At 37.2% G+C, this 6,893-nt stretch overlaps 1 protein-coding gene across 1 annotated transcript in view; it reads left to right on the top strand.

The window, feature by feature from the left end:
- LOC140151063 (structural maintenance of chromosomes flexible hinge domain-containing protein 1-like) overlaps positions 1–6,893 on the top strand; it is a 135,379-nt gene that overhangs the window by 41,099 nt on the left and 87,387 nt on the right.

Below are 6,893 nucleotides of genomic sequence, written 5' to 3'. Positions count from 1 at the left end.
TTGCGGTTAGGACTAACTAAAGGATTAGGATTTAGCGATGTTTCATGGATAATTTTCAGGATAATATTTTTTTATTTTTTTTTAATTTGTTCTGTACTTTTCTGAGGAGTAGTTTGCTGTTTCAATGATATATTTTTTAACGAATTCACTTTGCAGGAACCAGTACCGTAAAAACTCAATAATTAGCAGATGTGCTTACTATATCGAGCACTTTTGAAAACATGAAATTGTATGAAAGTCAGTCCTGCATTTTACCAACTGAGCTAATGGGGTTGAGATACACATTTGCAGGTTTACTTGTTCGTATAACTATGTGAATCGATGATTTTCTCAAAAACCCTTTACACTTTTGTGGATGAGGCTCTTCATGTTAGCATGTTTTATAAGCGCTCTCAAGTTTTTACGGTATGAAGGTGGATGAAAAACAACACCATTATCATATTACGAGGACATGTTCTTAAAACTTATACCCCGAATAGCCAGTATCGGGATAATAAATTTTCTTTCCCTGATCTTATTTTCACATAACAGGACAGGGCTCCAACCAGAGCTCCAACCAAGACATGTGTAATAACCCTTGCCCTTGTCTACCCTGCTGACAGTGGTATTTGAAAATAAGATCAGGCCGATCGGAAAGAAAGTTTATTCCCCCCGATACTGGCTATTTGGGGTAAAAGATTTTAAGGGCATGTCCATGTAATGATTAATAACTTTATGACTCATTCAGCATTTTTCTATTGGAATGCCGGCTTTTATCCGGTTTGGGGATTAAAGGTTACCAGTAGAAAATGATGTCCTCCGTATTTGGCATGAATGCGGTTAAATTTTCTCTGCTATTTCGCGGCATTTATGCTAATAAAACTAGGATTTTTTCCGGAGATGAAAGCCGGCTTTCGTCAATAGAAAACCATGTACAGCTTCCGTATTCCGGTTGGCCACAGTGCAGTGGAGTACTGAAGCTTTGAAAGGTTTAATCACGATGTGGGGGTGTCAACCGACAAATATGCAAATGACATCAGCGGGTAGGCGGTATTTAGCGCAGTAGAAAATCACGGTGAGCAGGAATATTCCGGTTTGATCTCGAACCAGAATGATTCTTTATTATACCGTAAGTTCAATAGAAAACGCTGATTCTAAAGACCAATTAAAAATGCCATGGCCTCTTTCTATAGGGATTCGAATGTTTTTGAAACAAAATCAAGGGTCAGAATTTTGTTGATTACTCCGAGAACCCAGAGAGATTCTTCTGAGAGATCTGTTCCAAAAACTCAATAGGGTTCATGTAGTGACTGCCAAAATTCTACCCCTAGATGTCATGGAAGTTGAAAGGTCACCAGCTTGAAAGTGAAACAGACTGGGAAATTGTCAAGCATATTGTGCAGGTCTAATATATCATAATGTGCTTTTTATTCTGCCATATCGTTTATTGCTTGTGGACATTCTCCCATCTCCTTCATTTCCAATTTGGTATTATTTATAGTGACCACGACTACTCAAGCATTATCAAGTATTAAACAACTATTATTTAGCTCCAGGCATATATAGTGGCATGCTTTGTGACTTCAGTGACACATGCCGGTTCATTTATGTGCATCTCACTATCCTAAGTAGTTGTAGAAAAGGATGCAAGTGAAGCATGCAATTTTTTTTTGCCATTCAATTTTTGGTTTATGTAACCAAAAATCAAGTTAGTATCTTAGACTTTCAAAATAAGATAGAACCTTCCAAAATTGTAGATATGTTTTGTAGCTTAAGATTGTAAAGCTCATGTTCATTTTAGTAATTTCATATTAAATACTTGCTTCAATGCTCGAGCAGTTTCGGACCTATTGTTAGTGGGTTAGGGCAAGTCTATGTGTGGTCCTTTGACATCATGATGGAAGTCAAAACTACTATATAGCTCATCAGGTGGTAGCACAAGACCCTTCGCCAACTATATGAATTAAACAATATGAATTGAACACAAAGGAAGTTTCAAATCTTGTTAATAATATTAGTGAATATAGTGAATATATCAATAACCAGTGCTCGAAATAAGGATTTCTCATTTTGTACCTCAACTTTCAAGTTGGAGTGCCATTCATCCAATATTTAAGTATTAAACCACCATAGTTTATTACTTACTTATGTAATCTGTTTTGCAAGTTATATCATGATATGCAATTTTTGAGGTGCAAATTACGATACGGCTTATTTCGAGGGCGGCTGATATTAAACAAAGAGTTAACAAAACATTCATATTAGAAAATACAAATTCTTGGTGAAGTTGTACAAATGTACAATAATGCAAAAATAAGATCTATCAAAACAGCATGCATTTAAATCATAAAATTGTTAAATTTTAAATCTGAAAGTGTAACATTAAAGCAATTTAGGTATTATTCACTTACAACTGATCAGTAATTGCTTTAAACAAGAAAAGATCCTAGAACTAGGAACTAGGACAATACGATTTTTATGTGTCCCAGTTATGCAACATGATTAAAAAGTCGAGATAACGCAAAATGTGCATTACTAATCAGTTTTTATTTCCTAGATTCAGTTATCAATACAAAATGTAGCAAATGGTCTGTAATAAAAAGAGTTTGATCCAGTGAAGGTATTTCTTGTTTGTGATTTTTTGTCATGTTGGAAATTTCATATTAAAGTAAAACATTTTGGTTTTAAACATATCTAAGTTCTTGAAACATGTCAGGTGGGAAGTTTAAAAATGATTATGAAATTATAATATTTTGCAGTAAACCTTTGATGAGAGCGTATTTTAAGCATACATCACATATTTACTGTGTTGAAACACACTAGTCTCTGATTGGCTGCTGAGGTGATCTACTGTTGCCATATGGAAATTTATGAATGAACTTTGCACCACACACGTTGTTAGCTCTGACTTTGTACTAGTAACATCACGGTATAATATTTTGCAGTAAACCTTTGACAAGCGTGTACTACCGTGATGTTGCAAAGTCAGAGCTCACAACGCTGCACGGGCGCAAAGTTCATTCATACCGTGGAATCATGGCATATTGCCTATCTCGTCAGCAAACACACAAATAGCACAAATAGTGCAAGCATACACAAAAGAAACTGTGTAAGATGAGCGATGTTGCCAGGTCTGAACGATGGACCTGCGTCAGCTGAATTTGAGTACGCTTGGAGGGCACAGGCATGGAAAATTCCAATCTGTGTGTTTATTAATCTGTGTGTTTATTAATCTATGATTAATTTCCACTCGGCAACAGCAGAACGCCTAAGCAGCCAATCAGACGAGCGCATTTCAACACAGTAAATATGCAATGTACGCTTAAAATACACTTTTGTCAAAGGTTTACTGCACATAAATTATAGTAGATGCTTGTCAAACTCAAAGGTTTACTACAAAATATTATAGAAAAATTGGTATAAACGGTAGCAAAATTGCAATTGCTCATACGCGGAAATGATATTTAGGTTATGAAAGTTGATGCAGGGAATAAAATCCCTGTTTAGGGTGTGAAAACAGGCTTGTGTTACCCGTTTAGGGTATCATTTTAGACAAGGATTAAATCCTTGTTTAGGGTGCTTTCGTGGGTGGTGTATTGAAATAACTTACTAATAATGCAACATGTTGGTTGTACGACCCTCAAACACCAGAATCGATTCTCGAGAAAACGAAAATAATATGATATGAAAATGCAGTACTTTTAATTAAACGTGAAACAATAACACTGGAACGTGCAGGGAAAAAATCATGTCATGGTTGAAAAATCAACACCATAGATATATATATATACGTAAAAAATGTTTCTTAAATAACACACAAAAACACTTCTGATGAAGTGTTCAGTAGAAGCTGTGCCACTTGAATAAGAATTTTAAATAATGATAAAAGGAAAAGAAATGAAAACACTTATTTATCTGTAGATAAAGCGTGCAGTTTCACAGGAGTGGGGAAATTTAAGTCTGGGGGAAAATTTGCTTCCCGCTCGGCCTGCCAAAATATTGTCCTCCTCCCCACGCACATGTCAAATTTTTGGGATCTCAATACCATAGCATTGTGTAAATATATATTCGCTCTTTGCAAGGATCCCAAATCGAGGTTCTGCCGGCCCTGTAAAAAAAAGAAGGCTTTTGCAAAGAGTATGCGGCATTTTTTGCGTATGGTAGAACCCCCGGGGCACTACCATATATTGACATACGTCATGTGCCCACAAAAAGACCCCGACAAATCCTATACCCAATGACCCCTTTTTTTCAGTAGCCTACACTGAATGACCCCCTTTCTTTAACAAGTAGTCCTCAAAATTTAAATTTCGGTCTTGTGACACACATTTTGAGCAAGATAAATGAGTTTTGTCTATTTTGTACTGTAAAACTGGGTAAAAGCTATTTTTGATTGTCGATGATTTGAAATTTTGGGCGCTCCCATACAAAATCTCCCCATTTTTGAGATTGTCGACAACGAATGACCCCATTTTTTCAGAAAATTTCTGCACCAATAGTACGCTTGTGGGCACTTTCATATTCGAGTGCCTCCCCGGGGTAGAACCTCATTTTGAGATGATCGCCGAATAGTGAGAGCAGCGAGCAGGAAAATTTGCTACTTGTTTCACTGTTTTCATTTTATTAAAAAGGCACCGATGAATGTCAAAGCCTGCAATGAATGTGTGCTAAAAATCGCTTGCCCCTTGGCTTGCCAAAATTGCTTACCACCCCCCCATTTGGCTGGCTAAAAGATGCTTTTAAGTTTTTACCATCCCACAGTGCTCATAATTATTGCACAGTCCCTTATGTAATATAAATGCTGAAATGGACCTCGACCACGCTAATCATCTATCTACCCGGGATCATCCAGCACTCAAAGGTCGGATCTATATAATTGTGATGTCATATTTAGTGACTAGCAAGAATAAAATGCCTTTTTGTGGAGAAATAGCCAAGGAAACACGTTAATCACGCTATTTTGTGATAAAGACCAGACTCGCAGAAACACACACAAACACCATAGAATGTATATACAAATCCTAAGTCTGGTTATTAATACACATCGAAAAAAAAATATAACAGGAACAGAATTAGGGACGGACCATTTTGATATGAAGAGTTGAGGTTGTGACAATTATTTTTTCAAAATAATCTGAAAGTATTTTGGACCATGATCCGGATGAAATTTAGGAAACGAAAAATCTACATTTTGCCTTTGAAACCCAAGGATATTCTAAGTCCAAATCAAAATGTTTAGATTTTTCACAATGCGAACCCTTACAAAATGTACTACGTACGGTTAACTTATTAACTTCATTCATAATCATCACTTTCATTCATAACCATCACATCACTTTACAAAATAATAAAATTTTACTCAAAATTCGCAAAAATAAACAATTTCCTTTCCAAAAATCAAAAAGGCTAAAACAGTACAACCAATAACATTCAAGTGCAAATCACAATTTGCAAATATGGTAGAGTGCAATCCAAATAGCGGCCACCACTGCAGTTTGTTCGGCGACTAACATTTACCTGACGGCGCAAAGGTCAACTTGAGTCTTGAGATGAAAACTCCATAAGTAAGCTGACGCTTGTCCTTGGAGAATGTGCTGTGCAGAAGTGCCTCGGGTGCTCAAAAATTACATTGGTGCAAGCAAAAAAACCATGGCTGCCTACAGCTTCTGGTGGGTGGAGGTGGGTTGCATCTCCCTCAGCACTGGAAGGGCCAGCGTCTGAAACTGTTGAATATTAGTAACCACATTTTGTGTTTTGGTAAATAAATACAAATAATTGGATCACATGTATTCATGTGGGCATGAATGTCCTAAATGCGATGCGTGCGATCCAATTATATTTTGTTAATTGTGAAAACGCGAATGCAAATCGAGGTAATTAATATCTCACAATTGACCACAAAATGCGTAATTGTTCAAAAGTAAACATTCATAACCTCATTAATAAACGCGATGCGTGCTATTCAATTAGAGGTTAATAACTGCGCATCGGTTATTTGGAGGCATTGTGAAAATCTAAACATTTTGCCTTTGGAACCGAGGAATATCCCGGGGCGCAGCCCGAGGGATATTCCGAGGTCCAAGCAAAATGTTTAGATTTTTCACAATGCCCGATATATAACCGATGCAAAGTTATTAACCTCATTCATAACCGCTCACTTTGATCTTTTAACTTTACAAAATAACACAAAATTTTCCTCAAAAGTTTGTAAAATAAACAATTCTTACATCTTCCCTTTCCCAAAATCGATCAGGCTAAAACAAAACGACCAATAACAAAAGTGCGTATCAGAATCTGTGCAAATATGGTAGCGCGCAATCCAAATAGGGCAGCCAGCGGCAGCGCAGTTCGTTGGACGCACATATATGGCGCCGACGCAGAAGTCAATTGTGTGCGACATTGGAACAATTACGCATTTTGCGGTCAATTGTGAGATATTAATGACCTCGATTTGCGTTCGCGTTTTCACAAATAATAAAATATGATTGGATCGCACTCATCGCGTTTACTAATGAGGTTATGAATCACATTTAGTTATTTGTAAAAACGCGAACGCAAATCGAGGTCATTAATATCTCACAATTGCCCGCAAAATGTGTATTGTTCTAATGTTGCACAAAATTGACCGACGTTTGCGTGTTGTTTCTGAACGCGCACACAAACACCCGTCATCACCGCGAGTAAGCTCGCGTACTTGTTGATCGTAATTATGAGAGATGCAATTATAGGCCAAACTTTCCCTCTAGTGTGGCCCTGACGTCAACACGTTGAGGCAGCTGTTTCGCTGAAATTCGCTCGCGCATATGCATTCTGGGTTAGCGTCTTTAAGGTAATTAGTGTCTGTGTACATAGTACGCCAGCGTTGTGAGTGAACGCTAGCAATTTGAGGATGCGCCAATTAAATGCACACTGCG

Source organism: Amphiura filiformis, chromosome 4 (assembly GCF_039555335.1).
Source record: "Amphiura filiformis chromosome 4, Afil_fr2py, whole genome shotgun sequence".
NCBI lineage: Eukaryota > Metazoa > Echinodermata > Ophiuroidea > Amphilepidida > Amphiuridae > Amphiura > Amphiura filiformis.
This window is presented reverse-complemented; position numbering and strand designations above follow the sequence as displayed.